This window comes from Condylura cristata, unplaced genomic scaffold (genome assembly GCF_000260355.1).
Source record: "Condylura cristata isolate star-nosed mole 26May11 unplaced genomic scaffold, ConCri1.0 scaffold00002, whole genome shotgun sequence".
Classification (NCBI taxonomy): Eukaryota; Metazoa; Chordata; class Mammalia; order Eulipotyphla; family Talpidae; genus Condylura; species Condylura cristata.
Genome location: NW_004567103.1, coordinates 43,704,235 through 43,726,297, shown reverse-complemented (window position 1 = coordinate 43,726,297; position 22,063 = coordinate 43,704,235). Strand labels below are relative to the sequence as shown.

Below are 22,063 nucleotides of genomic sequence, written 5' to 3'. Positions count from 1 at the left end.
TTTTTTACTTTTATCTTTCTTTAATATATTAAGAAAGCTTAATGAAAGTACCTTGATAAATCTTTTTTACTTTTATCTTTCTTGAAAACTAGTGCAAATTTTTAAAGGAAAAATAAGCAATTGAACAATTATTTCAATTACAACAACATTAAACTTTTCTAAGTTGTGTTTATTTTAAAAAATCTCCACTTTTACCAGGAAATACAGAAGAGTAAGGAAGATACCATAATAGTATGCCTTATTTGTCTTATTTTGGATTGGCCTTGTTTATGATCTGATCTATGTTAACTTATATTTAAACCAAGAATAATAAATTAAAAGGATAGTGAGCAGAAAATTATATACACGTGTCATACATTTTTTATTTTTATCTGTATATAGTTTATTTCACTCAGCTCCAAGAGGGTAAAACACAACTTCAAGGGAATCTTTAAATATTAACTAATGAAATTCTCACTAACATTCAAAATTATCAAAATGTAATTTAATAACTATATTTAACAGTAATGTGAATCATTGGTGGCTACTAGCATGATACTACAAAGTTTATGTAACACAGAAACTTCTCAAAATAGTTAGGCATAAGCATTTTTAATAACCTCTAAACTCATTTTTAATAATCTCTAACATGAATTTGGTTTCAAATTTCATGTTAAGGGTAGATATTTATACATATATATTTTTTGAACTCCAGGGGTCTTTATGCCTTAAGAATATTTTTAAATAATTTGCTATCAGTAGTTACAGAACCTTGAAATATTTTTTGCTAAATTATAGGAGGATGGCCTGGCAACATATAAAATTATATAATGGCAACAACATTACAACAAACTTACTAAAACTACATGTCTTTGGGATACAAAGCAGAGAACTGTTTTAATTCCCCCAATTTGGCTATGCCTTTAAGAAACATATATTATGAATTTTATAAATGCTTTTTTTTTAAGCTTTATTTATTTATGCATACAGAACTGGGGTACAGGCCAGAGGTGCAGAGATGGTGAGAAGATTCACCAGAGACAGAGTCGGGAGAAGAACAGGGAGACTGATAAAGTAGACTGTTGAGGGGAGCAGCAAGTGAGACAGCGTAAGTCTGTGGATCACCCCCCATCAGCCTGGGACCCAACTAGCGCTGAAGCAGCTGCAACTAGCTTGGAAGTGCTGCGCCACCAGGGTGGGCCTACAAACCCATTTCTTAAGGCTCTACATCTGACATTTTATATACTGAATAAATGTTTGCTAACAATTATTAGGCAGCCGTGACTGCTATAGTTAAAAACTCCATGTTCCCATGGAGCTTCCCTATGACCCAGCAATCCCCCTCCTAGGTATCTACCCAAAAGACACAAAAACACTGATTGAAAAAGATACTTGTACCCCCATGTTTATTGCTGCTTTATTTACAATTGGAAAAACATGGAAGCAGCCCAAATGCCCAAAAGTTGATAACTGGATTAGAAAGATGTGGTACATATATACAATGGAATATTACTCAGCAACCAAAAAAGAGAAACACATGTCTTTTGCAGCAACTTGGATGGAGCTGGAAAAGATCATGCTTAGTGAGATAAGCCAGAAAGAGAAAGAAAAATACCGGATGGTTTCACTCATAGCAGGAGTATAATGGACCAGGCGAGAAAATAACAAAAATAATGAACAACCATAGACCAGAGACATTCTGTGGGGGCGGAGTGGGGAATGGGATCAAAAACGTGGCGGGGGGGGGAGGGAGGGAAATGCACGGGACTATGGTGGTGGCACAGGGGTGATTTGGTGATGGGAAACCCGTGGGGATTACAATTGAGATGAAAAAAAAATGTGCAAAATGATGTAAAAATAAACTTTTTAATAATAAAAAAAAATAAATAAATCTATCATATGACGTAAAAAAAAAAAAAAAAACACTCCATGTTCCCAAAACATTCGGGACTGGAACATGACTCGCCAGTTATATAATGAGAAAACAGAAACAGAAAAAGATTATATATTAAGAAAGCTTAATGAAAGAAAGTACCTTGATAAATCTTTTTTTACTTTTATCTTTCTTTAATATATTAAGAAAGCTTAATGAAAGTTCCTTGATAAATCTTTTTTACTTTTATCTTTCTTTAATATATTAAGAAAGCTTAATGAAAGTACCTTGATAAATCTTTTTTACTTTTATCTTTCTTTTCTCTTGCCTCCCAAACTTACAGGTAGCTTGTTCCTAACAATAAGCTACTATATATCTATTCACTTTTTAGCAGCCTAGGATAACCTGAAGTTTATTTTATAACATATAATCAAGTAACATACTATAATTGAAGCACAATGAAAACAGCAGTTACTAGTTAATTAACAATAGCAGAAACATTTCCCTCAATGAAGGGGGAAAAAATGTAGATCCCATAATAAGTATTACAAATATAATATTTAAGTTCTACAGAAAACAATTTCACATCACTGTAACACTAAGACATTTATAAAACAAATGCATCCATTTTTATTATCAATGCTTATGCCTACATTTTGACTACAAAATGCTGACAAAGGTAATTAAAACTAAACTACTCAGCTTTAATACCAGCCTCAGAAATCAGGCCACATAATCAGTACAAAGTCAGTATACAAGAGCACATGTACCTGTTATATTAGTGCTATACTCAATCAATATAGCAAAAGTGGAGTTATCACAACACTTGACCCCTACCTGGAGCAGCAATCTAAAGAAAAAGGCCTCTAGCAAATGAGTTATACCTCTGTAAGGCAGGTGCAGTATAATGGTGAAAAACTCCATCAAAAAGACAATCCTACTACTTCAATGATGTACTAAGTCTCTCCCACTCTGTGGACATAAAACTAACGATTACAATATAAAACATAAAACTGCAAGTTACAATTCTGGCATATATAATCTGATCTGGCAATCTGAGAAAAGATAAAAATCTGAATAGTGAAAGCATTTAAGAGGTATAGTAAATGTCAAAACCTTAAAAATAAATACTACTAAATGCTTTGGTAAACTTACCAATAAGTAACAAAAGCCTTAAAATGTTTTACCCTAGGCCCTCCCTGGTGGCACAGCGGGTTAAAGCACTGCACTAAGAAGCTTAAGCCAATTCCTCATGAATTCGATCCCCGCCTGCCCCTGAGGAGATCCACATGGGCAGACCTCTCCTGACCTGCCCGCTGCTCCCCTCAGCAGTGTACTTCATCGATCTGCCTGTTCTGCTCCCCACTCTGTTCCTGGTGAATCCTCTTACCCTCTGCATCTCTGGCTTGTACCCCAGTTCTGTATGAATAAAAAAAGAAATCTTCAAAAAAAAAAAAGTTTTACCCTAGGGTGAAAAAGCCAAGCAAACAATGGTGCATGTAAGGTAGAAACAATATTGAAGAGCAACAACGTGCCTGTTACCAAGGAACTTAGGACAGTCTAGTAGGAGAAGCCAGCTAGTACAGAGAGAGAGAGAGAGAGAGAGAGAGAGATGAAAGGGATCATCTAGCAACAAGCAGGTTACTGGTGAGCATTTTAAAGTGCTCTTTTGGGGATAAAGCCTCACTAGAGCTGGTTAAAAAAAGAATGGAATGGGGCCCTCCCTGGTGGCACAGCAGGTAAAGCACAGCATTGAAAGCCAACAGCAGCAGCTTCAGGGCAAGTTCGAGCCCCATCCCCAGAGGTGATCCACATGGAGCAGCAGACCTCTCCTGATCCGCCAGGTGCTCCCTCAGCAGTGTACTTCATTAGTCTGCCTGTTCTGCTCCCCTCTCTCTCTGGTGAAGCCTCTCTCCCTGCACCCTTGGCCTATACTCCAGTTCTGTATGCATAACTAAGTAAATCTAAAAAAAAAAAAAAAGTTTTTAAAAAGCATTTAAAAAAATTAAAAGAACGTAATGTAAAGTGGAGACAATATATACATCTTTCCAATTTCCTTGTGAAGGAGAACAGGAATGAAGGAGCAATCAGAAGGGGTCATTTGCCACTATATTTGCCAGGTTGGGGACAAATCAAAAGGGGGAAGGAAATGTGAAACACAAAAGAGGGCATGGTAGCAGGGTTACAGTCCTTTAGGAAAGCATATTTTAAAGTGCATGCAGAAGAGTTAACCCTGACAAGGACAATTTACCATAACACTAAAAAAAAGAGTGTAACATACAGGTGAATGTAGGATGACAGAATTCCAAAACACCAGGCCCTGTTTGGGGGGGGGGGGGAGAGAAATGCAAGAACAATCCATTTTAAAAAACGAAAACCATTATTCAACAGAGGAAGAGATGCTCAATCTCACTTAGTGAGAAAATCTAGTCAGTTCCTTTTAAGATTTATTTATTTATGCATGTAAGAACTGGGTACAAGCCAAAGCTAGGGGGCAGGGGGTGGGGGAGGAGGAGAAGGATTCACCAGAGACAGAGTGAGGTGCAGAACAGGCAGATACAGTGAAATACACACTGCTGAGGGGAACAGCGGGTGGGCCAGGAGAGGTCTGCCAGGCCATGTGGGTCACCTTCCTGACTAGGAATTGAACTCCTGCTGCAGTGGCTACAAATAGCTTCACAGTGCTGTGCTTTAACCCCTTGAGCCACCACAGAGGGCCCTCCATGAGAAAATCTAAACTCCACTCACATTATAATTCTTTTTTTCTTCTAAAAAAGAATTTCTTTTATTTATGCATACAGAACTGGGGTACAGGCTCAGTGAGAGAATTCACCAGATACACAGTAGGAAGCAGAACAGGCAAGTTGAAGAAGTACACTGCGGAGGGGAGCAGCGGGCGAGACAGGAGAGGTCTGCAGAGACATGTGGATCAGCTTCCTGGCCAGGGATCGAACTCACACTGAAGTGGCCGAGGCCAGCTTCGCAGTGCTGTAATACAACCCACTGTGCCACCAGGGAGGGCCCACACATTATAATTCTCTCTAATAACCTGAAAAAACTGTTAAGTTTAATACATATGTGCTGACAACATTTTCAAGAACTAAGTATTCTCGTGCATTGCTGGCAGCAATACAAAAGAGGCATAACATGTAGGAAAGAAGCCTGGTAATATATGCCATAATTACAAGTGTATTTTCCCTTTAACCCAGCAATCCCATTTCTCAGAATTTATGTCCTGAAAACTTAAAATATGTATGAAATGACTTTTGTACAAGATTATATTATATCAGAGCAAAAACTGTAAACAATCTATCCAACAACACTGAAACATCTGAAAAAATTGTCTTGAGACGTATAGTGAAATACAATTCATATGTGAAGAAAAATGTAAATAATCTGTGTGTACTGAGATAGAGAGCTCTCTCGGATATTTTAAATGCCAAATGCAAGGTGTATCATAGTATAGATGGTAGATTTTGTGGCTAGGAAAGGGGAAGAAAAAATATTTAAAAGTATTTGTTGTGTTTTAGAAGTACAGACGAATAAAAAAAAACTAGTGTAAATACTAGAATTGCGAGAAAGAGCATGTTAGAGACAAGGAGCAAGAATCCTTAGTACATATCTTCATCATTTTTACCTGAGTCACATTCAAGACAATTACTTCTGGATTTAAATTTGTGTAACATTTCTCTCAGTGTTTAGTGTTTGACATTTATTATATCTCATTTAAACCTACTTATGAACCTGTAAACTAGATACAATAATCTCCATTTCATTCAAGGAAGTTAAGCCTACACAAAACTAATTACTAGGTAACAAAAGCCAGAACAAAAAACCGCAAATCTCTTTCCAAAAAGGTAGACCCCTTCTGAATTGAATATATGAAATTCTATCTTCAAAGGCAGCAAGTACTGCTTCAAATTACTTAGATGAAACTAACCAAGACAATATTAAGTCCACACTTTGATCTATTATACACTAGTATTTATCAAAAAGCAATGTGGAAGCATTTCTATGGTAGTACACTCAGCAGCATTCCAAAAGAAAAAATAGAATTAACCCTAGGAAAGTTTGCATACATAACTGTAGATTCCATTTCACAAATGAATTTTGAAAACTTAAAAATTATTAAAAAATTATTAATTAAAAAATAATTGCTGACTCAATGTCATTCAGAACAGCTTCAATGTTATTTACAGTAATGCTTTGCACTTTATTTTAGATTACTGTTTCTAAATCTGAAATACAGATTTCCCCCACCTATCCAAAAAGTAGAGCATTCCTAACTAACATGATCTGGTAGGTGACTTGGGGGGGAGGGGGGCCTAGTCATGCTATTATATTTAATCTGTATAAAAAATGTTTTGAACATTCCCAGACCCAAAAAATCACCCACCAAATCATACCAAATAGGAACATTACACTTTCGGTTGTACAATATGTCCTTTTATCTCCATGTCAATTTTTCCCTTTAAATGAAATTTACTTTTTGAAGGAAAATTACCATTAAACTGATAGCTATCATCATGCAATATCAGAATTCCTCCTCACACATGTATATGAGTATCTAAATTTTAGATGATGCAAAGAAAGATACAGGAACTCTCTTGAGCATGACAAGCAAGTACAAATAAACGAAACTGTAGTTGCAAATACCCTGCCAATCTCTGGATGGTATCAAGTACATTTAATGTTATTATCAGTATGACTGGATTAAAATCTACTGACTTGCTAGCTCTTTTCTATTTGTTCCATCATGTTTCTTCCTCTTTCTCTAACTTGTATACTGGGTTGCTTGTGTTTTTTTATTTTTCATTGCTTCTCAAAAGACTTATTATATATACACACCTATTTTAAAAATTTTGATGGCTGTCTAAAGATTTAAAACGTACATTTTAGTTAATCTGATGTCCCCTTCATATATTAGACCATTTCATGTGAATTAAGCATATCATAAAGACATAACAAATTTCTGCTATTTTTGCTTTAGACAATCAGTTGTCTTTTAGAGCCAGGGTAGGCAGGGTCAGCATGGGCCATCTGGTTTTGGAAATAAAGTTTATTGGAACACAGCCATGTTCATTTATTTGTACTACAATGTCAGAGTTGAGTAGATATTTTTAAAAATTGCTATGTAGCCCTTTAGATAGAGTTTGTTAATCTTTCAGAGATATTAAAAATATCTTTTTTCCCTTTCCAGTAGTAGCCTAAGTTTGCACTGAATATATTCCTTCTGCCTAAAGAACTTGCTTAACATTTCTAAGTACATCCGCTGGCAATGAATGCCTAGTTTTTGTTTGCCTAAAACAGACTATTACTCCTCCTGTATTTTTGAAAGATACTTCACTGGGTTATTTCTAGGGTCTTGTTTGTTTTTATTAAGCTGTTCCAAAATGCAACTCCCTTGGCCGATCTCCTGGTTACCTTCTAGCATTTCAATGATGTGTATGTTACACACCTTTTGAGCTCCACTGGATATTTAACTAAGACAGAGAAGTTGTTCTTTTCTTCGTTTTGTGTGTGTGTGTGTGTGTGTGTGTGTGTGTTTCAGTTTTGGGAATTTCTACTGATTCCCAAAATTCACTGATCTCTTCCTCAGTTGTGTGGAATCTACTAACACTACTCTATGGTTATTTATTATTAGACACTTATTAGCTTGGTGACAGGACTCATGGAAGGGGGCATCCTCTGTTGTTCTAAGCAAGTCTCAGTCTTAATCTGGGTCTTGAGCAAAAGGTTTTTCAGTTCTCTGTCCCTAGTCCTATCTAACCCCACAGCTGTGAGCTCAACAGATACCTGAGAGAGTTGGTACTTCGCCTGTACTCTTTCCCCAGCAAAAAGTTCATGCCCTAAGGCTGAGGCATTTGTCAGTTCCTCCTCCACCAATCCTACCATTCACAGATTAGAAAGGTCTCTGCTGTGTACAGAGAAAGGCGGATAAGGATCCTAGCACTGCTGTTCTTAAGGTGTGCACTACAATGCTGCCTCTTTTTCTTATCTGCCAGCTGTTGGATAGTGGAGAAAGAACACACAAGAGAAGCACAGAGTTTGCTAATCCAATGCCCTCACAGATTTTGCAAGTTCCTGCCAGCCTGTATTTAACCTTCACTAATTCATGATACTTCTAGATGAATTCTTCTTATGTTCTAGTAGCATCTACCTCAAGTGAAAGAGTGTGTTCTTCTTTCCCTGCAGGGCTTGTCAGTCCTTAGGTTTTAAAGTTAGAACTCTTTTGTATTTGTAAGAGTGACACCTCTTCCAGTTCTCAGGTCAGAAGCCAGAACTCCTGACAACTTTTCTTCAACCCTCTTTTTTTTAATTTATTTTATTTTATTTTTATTTATAGCACAGCACTTTGAAGCTCTCTGAAGCCACTACAGCACCAGTTTAATCCCCAGCCAGGGAGCTGATCCACATGGTGCAGCAGACCTTTCCTGACCTGCCCGCTCTCCCCTCAGCAGTGTATTTCAGTCATGACACCTGCCTGTTCTAGTGAATCCTCTTACCACCATGCCCCCTTCCCACACACACCTCTGTCCTGCACCCCAGTTCTGTAAGCATAAATAGTAAATCCCTTTTTTAATTGTTATTAAAAAGATTATTTATGCATACAACAACTGAGGTACAGGCCAGAACTTGGGTAAAGGGGAGGTGAGAGGATTCACCAGAGACAGGACAGAGCAGGGAGCAGAACAGGCAGATTGACTGAAACACACTGCTGAGGGAAGAGCAGGCAGGATAGGAGAGGTCTGCCATGCCATTCAACCCTCTTCTAGATTGAAAATATTTACTGATGACTGGTCTATATTTCCAAAAGAAATTGTACCTAATTCTTATTCAATTCCACACCCCTCCACCCATGTATGCTGACCTACACTAATTTTTTCCTATTAAAAAGATTAATTGAAGGCCCTCCCTGGTGGTGCAGAGGTTAAAGCACAGCACTAAGAGGCTTAGGCTACTACAACTTGAGTTTGATCCACGCCCCGAAGGTGATCCACGTGGCACAGCAGACCTCTCCTTACTGGCCTGCTGCTCCAGTCAGCAGTGTACTTCTGCAACTTGCCTGTTCTGCTCCCCACTCTGTCTCTGGTGAATCCTCTCACCGCCCCTGCACCTCTAGCCTATACCCCAGCTCTGTATACATAAATAAATAAATCTTTTTAAAAAATTAATTGGGGCCCTCCCTGGTGGCGCAGCGGGTTAAAGCACAGCATTGAGAATCTCACTTCCATGAGTTCGATTCCCACCTGCCCCGGAGGTGACCTCATGGTGTGGCAGACCTCTCCTGGCCGGCCCGCTGCTCCCCTCAGCAGTGTACTTCGTCGGTCTGCCTGTTCTGTTCCCCACTCTGTCTCTGGTGAAGCCTCTCACCACCCCTGAGCCTCTGGCCTGTACACCAGTTCTGTATGCACAAATAAGTAAATCTTTAAAGAAAAAAAAATTGAATTGAATGTGTCTGCTGTGGCTTGTTGATAATAAATACACATACATGTGACACAATGTTTAGTACAAACCAGTTGTCAAGATATAGTACAATCAGTTTCTGCTTTAGTTTTTATCTTGTATAAATACAACACATAAACATCAACATTCACATACACCTGCCATTATACAACACATAAACATCAGCATGCATATATATCTTCCATTCTTGACATGCTCTCTTTCTCCCTCTACACTCTGGTGGTAATTTTAAAACTATAGGAATGTTACAGTTCAGAAGTCACTCAAGATACAGGCTTCTGTTTTATTTAAAATAGCCTGTCCAAATCCTGCTGTGCTTCAGCCACCACCTGGTTTTCTTTCCTGTTTTAACAGTATTTGCAAGAAAATTAGTATCTGCAAGAAAATTTCCTCCAATAAGCATCTATGGATGTGTAATAAAATCCTAACATAAATAAGCAGTTTAGGGCATGTAAAAGTTCATACATATATTTATTGCTATCCCTTATTATTATTATGTTTTAAAATTCACTATCATTTTCTTGGTGCAAATATCACAGGCACAAAATTTCCAGTTGCATGCATAAAAAGAAATTGTAACGTGCAGTCTTCATATAGTAACTAATCCAAAATAGAAAGCTACCCTTGCAACAACTGAAGCTGCAGGGACAGATGCACTGATTAGACTTTAACAACATAACTTATGCTGTCTGGAAGACCTTCTGAGACAGATGTTCCATCTTATGACTCATCAAATCATTTATTTATATAGTAATGTCCACTATATTAAAACACTCACATAAGAGCAACCAAGCAATGAAAAAGAAATTACAAATTTTGTTTCAGTTCAGAACAAAAAAAGAATTACCTATTAGTGGTGTTGTGCCTTTTAATCAATGAATTCATGCAGAATTTCCGTATACTAACTACAGCCAAGTATATGAAGTTATATTAATGAGACTTACCACTGGCTACTTTAGGAAAATGTACTTACTTTACCTTTTAACTATTAGTAAAATAAAAAACAGAACAGTAAAATTTCTTAGAGCTTTTTTACAAAGTAAAAGGCAAATTTGGCTTAGGTGAGTAATTTTACTCCATTAGTTATAAAATCTGCTCACTGAAAAAAATGATCTGAATAAATACCTATCAATTTAATAATGTCTATATTAATGCTGTTACCTAAAAAAAAATATGAGGAATATTTAAGTGATACCCAAGGGGAAAATATCATATGACTATAATTCATTGGTAAAGTTCTTTACATCTGGACTGCTATGTGGAGGACCATTAAGTATAAAGGAAGTTATCTAATAGGCTAAATATTTATTCTTCTATCAATCTTAAGTCTTAATCAAAGTTATACTTTGTTCACTTCTAAAAGAAGAAAATGAAAAAATAACTGCAAAATGATTTTAACTAGAAATTTGAAAATTAGAACAATAACTATTAATGTGGCCATGAATGTATCATCTTAGGATATTAAATATTACCTGAAAATCGTATCATGTAGTTGGAGGCTTATCTACACATGTGGGATTTTCTACATTTTTTTCAATGTAATATTTAATGCAGGCAAATTTCAAAATTGAGAAAAATCTTTAATAATATAGCCACCTTCTTACTTGCTACCAAAATAAGGGGGAAATTTTTAAAAAACTGTCATGTTAAACAGTAGTCAATAGCTGCATACAATTAGTAAACAAATTTAGTTCAAGGCAAGAACTACATCACCATTTAGTGATTGCAATTTAGATTATTCTAGCGTGTAATACTTTAATTGTATAAAACAAAGCTGATGTCACAAATACAAAAGAACTTCTTGCAAAGCAAGTACCACATGTAATTTCTATGCTGCAGCTGATGGCTGACAAGTGATGAGTACTTTGTTCAAATGTATATGCTGTGCACATAAGACAACAGGTGGTTTATAAAAGAAAATACTAATGGGAAGCTCTTTGATTTTTCATAAACAACATGTTTATAATGTTTTGCCAGGATGTCTGTTTTAAACTTCAAATAGACAAAAGATTTCCTATGAAGGGTAATATAGTGTAGTGTGCTTTAACATAAAATAGAAGTGGAACCACACGAACTAGGATTACTAGGATTACTACTGGGCTAAAAGTATTTACATGAGACAATATATATTATCAACTTGTAGATATACTGTAAGGTATTCCACAGATTTAAAGTAAAAAATATTTTCAAATATCTTCTCAAAATCTATCCTTACTAAGTATATCTCAGTACTTATTAATAAATGCTAAAGAAAATCTATGCATAAAAGAAAATAAATTGAAAAAAAATTACAAACTCCCAGGTTCTAATTAGCAAATGGTACTAGAGATGTGTCCATCATTGACAGGGAAAAAAAAAAGATGGTAATGTCCAAAATGACTAGCACTCCCACTACCACCACCAACTCAACCCAAGAAATTGAATTTTTAATAAAGCAATGGAACCCATGTTACTTTTTATGTTTTTTTTTAAAGAGAGTAATGCAAAGTCAAAATGAAACAGAACTTCAAAATAAAAGAGCTATAGATACTCACTAACCAATTCCTCACTCCAATGTACTAATCACAGGAATTAGGAATAACCAATTAGGAATAGATTGCAATTAAAGGACTCTCCCCCCTCCCTATCCCCAAATATCCCTACATACAAAGAATACTTATTTGTCTTGAATGACTTTAGTTTTATTTTGAAGGGAAAAATGAACATGTGAGCATGATCTACAACATCCTTTACAGTCACATTAATACAACCAAGGTATACTGAATTATCTCTATGAATACTAAATTTATCTAAAATTCACACTACAACTGTTTGACTCTGGAGAATACATGTAATATCCTATTTGTTTATACATTCTAGCCAATATTTCACTTGTAACATTGTGCTTGAAATACACAGTATCTATCTTCAAATGACCATGTAGCTGAAAGCTATGCAAGTCTGCAATGAAAATAATATACAATGCTTACAAAGCAAATGTGAATTTGAGTAATAAATTATTTTCATTTACCTGAGATAATGGAACTTGAAAAAACTCAGGTTATATTAAAAGAAGATGAAAAAGCAGACAGATACATATATTCATAAGGACTAACAAAGTCTTAAAGAATTTAAAGCAGGGGTTCTCAAAATGTGGTCTGTGGATCACTTAGCTGAGGGAAGTCTTCAAGGTCAAAACATTATTTCATAATAATATCAAGATGTTATTTGCATTATACCCACTGTTGACATTTGCAATCATAAAACAAAATCAATAGTGGGAAAAAGCAGGATCTTGCACTAATCAGGAAATAAAACTTGTACTTACAGTCTTTGTATTTTTCACACACACACACAAAAAAAAACACTTAAAATCTTCAATAAGACAGTAAAAAGTATTATTAAGTTTATTAAATCTCAGCCCTTGGTACACATCTTCTTAGTATGCTGGACTTGGAGAGAGCATACATAAAAGACTTCAGTTACATTTTAAAATACAATGGTTGTAATGGAAAAATATTTGAACTGCAAACTGACATGGCCTTTTCTTGGTAGAACATCATTTCTACAAGAAATCAAGTTGAAAGAACAATTGACATTCAAACCACAGTTATATATTCTTTAGTATCTGGCAGCACTTTCATTATAATTGATAAAATTTAAACTTTCAAGTGAAAATTAGAATTTGGGAAAACAGCTGCCACTTGAGCTTGATAACTTCTCAAAATTTGAAGACTTTTCTTACGAAATCTATTGTGATATTATTGACATGTATCTTTTTTGATACTGTAAATGAACTGTCAAGATTTGGAAGATCTACTTCACTAACTGAGAATCAGTATTTTCCAAAAGTCTAAATGTAGCATGGGTCATTCCAAGTATAAAAGATAACTTATGGACTTTCACAGCACAAAATGCCCAGTGCTAGAGCTTCAGATTCCACATTCCAATTAACTTTTTCTTTTTTCAATTAACTTTTTAAAAAATATTTATTCATTGAGCCCTCCTGGTGGCGCAGCAGGTTAAAGCACAACACTAAGAAGCTAAAGCCACTTCAGCACAAGTTTGATCCCTGCCCTGGAGGTGATCCACATGGCACACAGACCTCTCCTGAAACTCCCGCTGCTCCCCTCAGCAGGCTACTTCATCAGTCAGTCTGTTCTGCATCCTGCTCTCTCTCTGGTGAATCCTCTCACCACCCCTGCACCTCTGGCCTGTACCCCAGCTCTGCATGCATTAATAAATAAATCTTTTTCTTTAAAAAGATTTAAGGCCAGAGATGCAGCGGCTAAGGATTCATCAGAGTCAGAGTAAGCATACTGATTAAATACACTGCTGAGGGGAGCAACAGGAGCCACAGGAGAGGACTGCAGTGCCATGTGGGTCACCTCCTCAGCTGGGGATTGAACTCATGCAGCAGTGTCTGCAAATAGCTTCATAGTGCTGTGCTTTAACCCCTGTACCAATTAACTTCTATTTGTCAAGCTTGTAGTATCAAAGAATAATATTCACAATTACCTGAAAAGGTTATTAAAATACTTTTTCTTTCTCCAATTATCTAGTCTGTATTACCAGACAGAAAGCTCAACCAAATCAACATACTGCAGAAGATTAGATGTACAAGCCAATATGATAACGCAACTATCTCCTATAATGCCAGATATAAAGTGATCTGCAAAATATAAAACAATCATACTCTTTTCATTAAATATTTTGGCTTTCAAAAATATAACTATCTTTCAAAATATCTTGTTAACATATAATGAGTTTATTATTTGATTATTTAAAATGCATTAAAAAGAAAAATTTTAGTATTAATTTCTAATGTGATAAACACTGATTGGTATCAGCCTACATAAATACAAGTTTTGGGAAGATATTAGTAATGTAAAGATCATTAAAAAGTCTTACAGACAAAAAGTCTGAGAATTGCAGTTTTGGAAGTTATTAATCCCAACCCTTTTAAGATATTTTTCTACCTATCCATAAGGGCATAGGTGGCTGAATAGTTGTATTGTGTTATAAAAGACTTTCTCTAGGGGTTATAAAGAGTGATAGTGAAAACCACTATAGCAATTAGAAAAAAGATCTGAAGGATTTTTTTACACTCACTATTTCCTGACCTGGGACAGAATACTGGAGATAAACATCCTCCATGTCATACCAGATGCCAAAGCTATCAATTATCATGTTCAGGAGCCAATTTGAAGTGGCCTCCTCCACCAAAGATGGAACAATTGTAATATCACTAAGGATGCAATGTACTGATAGAACAAATGCTTAAATCTGTTAACTTACAAAAGCATCTTATTTACCTTTGGAATACACTAACAAATCAACTTATTATTGTGACAGTTTTTCCCAGGAAATATTCACTATAATTTCATTTTTGAAATCCCACCCACATGCCCAAAACAGGGGAAGTTGGGGGACTAAGTCAGGAAAGCATTTCAATGGGATCCTTATTAAGTAAAACTAAATTCCTACAACTTTTAAATACAAATTTTTAATCCAGATAAAACTCATTATGTTGGTGTTAGTTAACAATAAACATCCACTTTCTAAAGTAAGTGCCATTTCCCTTACTTTACATAAATTACCTTCACTCACAAGACAACATCTTTAAGAACTAGGGGGCCTCCCGGGTGGCCTAGGGGTTACGTCCCAGCATTGAGCTGGATCCCTGGCCAGGGAGGTGAGCCACATGGGCCCTGCAGACCTCCTGCCCTGGTGTATATACCAGAGCAAACAAACTGCTTAGCAGTATACTTCAGTCAATCTGCCTGTTCTGTTGTCCACTCTGTGTCTGGTGAATCCTTTCACCCCCTGTACCTCTGGCCTATATCCCAGTTCTTCCACACAAAAATAAATTTTGAAATTAATTATTTAAAAAGAACCAAGCAAAATTACAACTTCTTTAACTAAACATGATGTCTCCCTCTGAACACTATCCCTAGGAGTGCATGTGAGCTTCAACGTCACCATCATGCTACTTTAGATTAAAATATGTGAAAATTTTGTTAAAATAATTAGGTCCTAAGGTAAAGGAAATGAAAAATCTGAAACTTTGTTCTAGGCAATTAATTAAAAGTGTACACAACAGCCATGAGAAACAGTAGTAAAAGGAAGGGCTTTAGATCAAAGAGCCGAGATCCAACTCCCAGTTCTGCCATTTACTAGAGTGAGTTTCTTTACCTCTGTTTCTCTAATATGTAAAATGATAATAGTAGTGCCTAGTTCAAATGAATCTTAAAGATTAAATAAACTAACAGAGGTAAAAATAAAGACTTTTGCATGCATATAACATTAGTGAATGTTATAAATAATTTTATTAATTCTCAATAAATAAAGCTTCTACCAATAAAAAGTTTTACTACTCATGTCATATAACATGTAATAAAGAAAATGTTAGCTAAAACATCAACTATTATGAGCTATTATCAGTCTATAGCTAAGCTACCATGGGGCAAGTTATCAAAAATTATATGGAAACACTATACATAAATGTATACAAATTTTTAGTCATCAGGTGTAAGTATATCACTATCTGAAATTATATTAATTTTGTTTTTTCGTTTAGCTTTCCTAATAAAATATTCAACATGTCATTCCATGAAAAAAAAAATGGTGACATTTATAACATAATCAATGTAAATACACAGCATATACCTTCCATTTGCAAGTAAAACAGGACAGTCTCCTAATACTCTTAAATCAAACGAGAAACAACTTTTAAATTTCATCTATGAATTATAATGTTAGCAAAAAAAAAAAGGCTTACAAAAAAGAGAAGGGATTATAACAAAAGGATTAAAAATTCAAATTATAACCTGGTCTTAATTTACATGAAATTTAACTCAGATTAAAAACAAAACCCTCCCAAGAGCAATAAACTATATACAAGTCATTGCAAGTCATTACTCTAATAAACAGTAGGATATTCAGTCCACTCCATTCTTTCCCAAGGGTCTGGCAATAGGCTTTCAGAACAGTACCACTCATGGGCTTTCTGCAGCTGTTTTCTTATGAAAATTACCCAGCTCTACCCCCAAAGTACAGAGCTGATTTTGTAAATTTTTCACCAATTTATATAGACTTTACCTTGTTCCCAATGTACACTGGTAAAATTTACATTTATAGTTAATTATATAGGGTATAATTTTCCTTCTGAAAACCACCATGGCAATGTCTAGCAAGAGCCACTAAGAGGAGTGTATTTATATTCTCTCCAATAAATATTTTTTTTTCTAATAAATATTTCTTTAAGACAGTAATAAAGGCAAAAAGTTACATAAATAAATTCACTCACAGAAAAATTATCTAACACAAAAAAAATTGGGAACATATCTCAATATTAGGAAAACGATAAATTGTGGATCACTGACAATGAACTGTTCATGCATTAAAATTAATGTTAAAGCTATTTTTAAATAAAAATGTTTTATGATATAACACAGGATAGCAATTAAAAGTATAGGTTTTGGGGCCCTCCCTGGTGGCGCAGCGGGTTAAAGCACAGCACTAAGAAGCTAAAGCCACTTCCGCATGAGTTCGATTCCTGCCTGCCCAGGAGGTGACCCACATGGCGCGGCAGACCTCTCCTAACCCACCCGCTGCTCCCCTCAGCAGTGTACTTTGTCAATCTGCCTGTTCTGCTCCCCACTCTGTTTCTGGTGAATCCTTTCACGCTCCGCGTCTCTGACCTGTACCCCAGTTCTGTATGAAGAAATAAATAAATCTTTAAAAAAAAAAAGTATAGGTTTTGTTAAAGATACCAATTCTGCCATTGAGTAGTTGTGTGATTTTTGACTGAAATGCAAGTCTCGGTTTCCTTATTCCTAAAATAATGTAGAGAGCTAACTCAGAGGCTCCTAGAAGATCAAAGAAAAATACTGAAAAGTGCTTGACCCTAACTCAATTTCTTTCTATTAAAGCAACCATAGTTTCTTGATAGCATATCTAAATGGTGTCTAGTGACAACACAATAGTTCTATATATTAAATTACTGCCTACAGTAAATTTCTTTAATGTTGCTTATAGTCTCCTCAACACTTCAATAGAATGACCTCAAACCCTCGGTCTGAATATAACCCCAAATGTAACAGTTTCAATTACTAAAAAAAAAAATTAAAATCATTTTAGTTAGTTCTTTCCCAAACACATTACTCATAAAACTCAAATCAGAATTCAACATGTATAATCAAAGATGGGGGGGGGGGAAACAAGTTAGGAAAATGAATGGAATATGTGAAAACCCCCTACATTTTCTCACTAAAGCTTCATTAAAATTTAAGCAATAAATTTAGTTGGGGGTAAGACAAAACACTATTTCCAGAAAGCTATAAATTCCTGTATAGGTCATTGTTTCTGTTCTGTTCATGTGACAACCTGGTATGTGAGAGAAGACTTAACTGGTCTGAAGAGAAGGTAGATGAAGTTGTCCCTTTCACCTTAGCGCAAGAGACAAGGAAGAAAGACACCTTCCCCTGACCCATCTCCTTATCTATGGGAATCTTAAAATATCACAATACATTATTAACACAATGGAATCTTCTCTAGGTCAGGTGACAAGAGTTCAGTCAGTTAAGTTCTGGCAAGTCAGGCAACGAACCTTCTTCCCTCCCATATAGGAAACAAGAACAGGAAAGACAGAGTGGTGGGTGGGAGAACACAAACCAGCACAAACCAGAGAGGGGACACATAGACCTGGACAAGAAATACCCGGCTCATGTCCAGCTGGGGGCCTGGAGGAGGGTTTCCTGATAGGGCATAATCTGGCCTCATCAATGGAAAGTGCTAAAGGACCAGAACTGCTACACATCTTACAGTCTTTAGAGGCAGCCCTATGTTTCCTAGGTTAGCAAGTGGCTCTGCCAACCATAAGCTGAAAATTATGTCAGTTGATGTAGAAAAACTGTATCTGTTATGTAACGGGTGGTGCAGGATAGCAATATAAAATCTGCAAAAGGATAAATTACAGGAAATGGAAATACACTATTATAAAACACAAGTACTCATCTAAGTATATTTACACAAGTATAACAATGAATGTGTTGGTTTTCAATTTCAATGCTTGCATGTTTTAACTTAACATAATGGCAGTGGTCTGACAACTAAGAAAAAGGCAGTTCAAATTTTAATGCTTAAAAATCAAGAGATTCTTCAGGATCTCAGAATCTCTGAGTAACTTCAAAATGTTAAGTGATAGAAAAGTTTTTAAATCAGTATAGTTGGTTATTTTGAAAGGGAGGAGAGGAAACTTTTTTATGTCAGAAAAGACATTCAAGGAAAAAAATGAGAAATGCCTCAAGCACCTATATTAGATATAAGGCCACCATGAATACAAGACTATGTTCAAGCAATTACATTGTAGTTACTAGGTTAACTAGCTTTATACAATATTACAATGCAAAGCAGAAAGAACTGTTTCCTACTGCAGCAATATTTTCCACAGTAAGCAGAAGTTGGTTATTAGAACACATTGTATATGCAGATGAGAACCACTGCATAATTACTTAACCCATTGAACTTGTTTAGAAGAAACAAAGAAAACATATGTTTTTTGGCCAGAATGTTTACTGCAATCCAACAGTAAATTAATTTAATAAATATTGCTGGAAAAAAAATTATAGGACCTAAAAGGTAAAAAAAAAAACAAAAACTACATTATTAGGACACAATCAAAGACAGCTTTATATTGACAATTTGTGTCTAGGCAAAAATGTGTGATTCATTTTAAACTTTTAAATTATGTGCTTATGGGGAGTGGGAAAAAGGGGTTCTTGAAAACAGTAATTTATGTTCATGGTAATTAAAAGTGATTTCCAAAATGTATAAACACCTAACTTAACCTAAGGGATGGGGGGAGGAGCAATTAAATGAAGGCATTTTTACCTTCTCATTTAGCAGTTCAATAAAGTTGTAATGCCCTGCAGGCTCAATTCCAAATAAACTAGAAAGACAACTTAAAATCCATTTCTTCCATCACTACTACCTTCATCTCTTTACAGCAAACACAGGCTACAAACTGAAGGAATTTTCTGGAATTTTATTGTTAAAATTCTAGCTAAGTAATTAGGCATATGAAATTCAAACAGATACAGAAGGACAGTAATATAAAACAGAATGAAGACACATCTGTCATTAATAGCAAAGTAGAGAGGGTAAGGGTTTTTATTTTTTTTCTTAGTCAAAAATTCTAACCATCTGCACAGAAATCATACATACAGATTAATTTTAGTTCTATCTGTGTAAAAGTTTACCTGCCCACTTTAAGAGGGGTGAAAGTCAACAGATAAATGAAGCCAAGAACTTAAAAATCATATGGGAGGAAAGGACAAAGAAGTAATTTCTAAGAATTATACAACTAAAATGCACAGACCTTTTAATATAAACAGATAGGTCAACTAGCAGTTTTATCAAAAAGTTAAAAATTCTACTACTAAGGTAGACTCCTTTTTTAGGAAAGCAGACATTATAAAGTCAAATAAATCCTAAATTATTGACTGAAAAGAACATTCTTTAGTTTAATATTAAAATAACTTACAAGAGAAAACAAACACTTTTATGTTTCACACCAACACGCTTTAGATTTGTAAAGGACACTGAGAATCACAAGCAGAGTTAACCCCTGACTTTTGCCACCCACGAATGTATAAATGTAGCAAAAAAAAAAAAGGGTACTATTGCATGACAAGAAGATCAACAGAAAACAATAAATGGCCAGATATGATCACTTGACTTCTCAACCTCTCAATTCTAGTCACTCAAATTAATGGTGTGGCAAAATTACAAATAAATATCATATCCTGTTCTTCAGGAAAATAATCCAAACCATTAGAACTATAAGGATTATATATATTTCTATTATTCTTCAATTTCTTTACTCAAAAAAGGGAGGAAGAAATATGAATTTTTTCCCCAGGTTTTCAAGCCCCTGAATGTAAAAGAAAAGGTACTTTCTAATCAGCTGTAAAACATACCATATAGTCATTATCTTTGTTACGCCTGACTCTATCCTTCCCAAACTTCAAAAGCATTTAAGACTTGAATCAAGGAAATTTCAAAAGAGTACAGTGTCAAAATTTTATTAATGGTCATCCATATCAATGTACCATATAATGGGGACAAAGCAATATACAATATACAAGTCAAAAATTTAAAGGCAGAAAATAGATTCCCTCTTCAAAAAAAAGTCCCCCTCCCCCCACCAAACTGGTATCTACAAGCATTATCAATTTGACACTTGTTCTGTCCACTCACTTCTCTATTTCTTCCATCACTCCCAATACGCATACACAGCTTCCTATCTACTCCTTTAGATAGGTTGATTTCTCAGGGCTTTGGCAGGTTAGGAAAATTTAATGTCTCATAACAACAGATATATGGCACTACAGAAAAACTGGTAAAAGTGATAAAAATTTTAACATCAACTCCCCTCTCAATTTTAAGTCATTCTGTTCCTTCTTTTCTACTTAGCAACTGTTAAAAACAGTATTTTAACCAATCCACTGCTTTACAGTTTTTCTCCAACCTTGCACATTTACATTTCCTGAAGTACCTTTAATATGTTCTAAAATTAAGTCTGTATTTTAATCTTTTTATCAAGAATTTATCTTGCTATCCATATAACCTCATCCAAATTGTTTCTAGAATATTTATCCTTTCTTTGATGTTCTCTATCATGTATTTTTTATGTTCCATTCATTTAGCAGTTATCACCTGCTGTTTTTCATTTCCTAAGTCTACATAATTTCAAATTTCCTTTATAGGCAGATGAAAGGGCCCACGGATCTAGGCTGACTAGATTTTCTCATAACATAGAATGGAAAGGTTAGGCTAGTTGCCAAATGAAGAAATAGCGAATCAACTCCAAAGGAGTAAAGGATATTAAAACCTCAGTTTGAAGGAAAGAAGAATAATATAGGATAAAGATATTCAAGAGGAAGAGCCAGAAGATTCTGTGTTGATAGCTGGGAACAAGTGGAAGTGGGGATCCTAATGAAAAATATAATGCTTGTCTACCATCCCCTCCCAGCAAGGTCTGAGTAAGGTCATAAAAGAGGAAGAACCTGGGATTTCTCCAGTGAAGAAATAAATTGTTGATGTGAATATGATACATTTTAGAGGGCAAGTGGCAAAAGAATGAAGTTCCCATACACTAGTAATTTCACTTGGAAATTATCCAAGCTTGTTTGCAAAGACATCTGTGTAACAACATTAACTTCAAAATTATTTCTAAACAAATCAATGACCACTTAGAAGGAAATACTAACCTTCAATGTACCCATATAATATAATCTCTGGAGTTACTGAAATATAAGAAAACCTATCAATGGTACTGACAAGAAAAAAATGAGTAAATTATATTAAAGTTAAAATTAAATTGTCAGTGTATTACATACAGGAACACTATACTTGTAGCAGAAACTTATTTATAACAACAATGTATACCAAAAGAGATTCAGTGTATAAAAATAAATTTGGAGGCATGTGCTCCAAAAGTGGGCATTTTGGGAATGTAGGAGTTTACTTTCTATATTACATTTATCTATCATATTTTAATTATTGACAAAAATATGTGCTCCACATGAACTTGGAGAAAGAAAAGAAGTATATATCCTTTCTCACTTTAAGCAAAAGAAAGCATTTTGGGGACTACATTGATGTAAGAAAAAAAGTTACTTAATAATAAAAAGGGAAAGAAAGCAATTCTGGGCCCTCCCTGGTGGTGCAGCAGGGCAAAGCACAGCACTAAGAAGTTAA

At 35.2% G+C, this 22,063-nt stretch overlaps 1 protein-coding gene across 2 annotated transcripts in view; it reads right to left on the bottom strand.

The window, feature by feature from the left end:
* Positions 1-22,063, bottom strand: part of OLA1 (Obg-like ATPase 1) — a 140,184-nt gene that overhangs the window by 93,121 nt on the left and 25,000 nt on the right. The gene's annotated exons all lie outside the window — the stretch shown is intronic.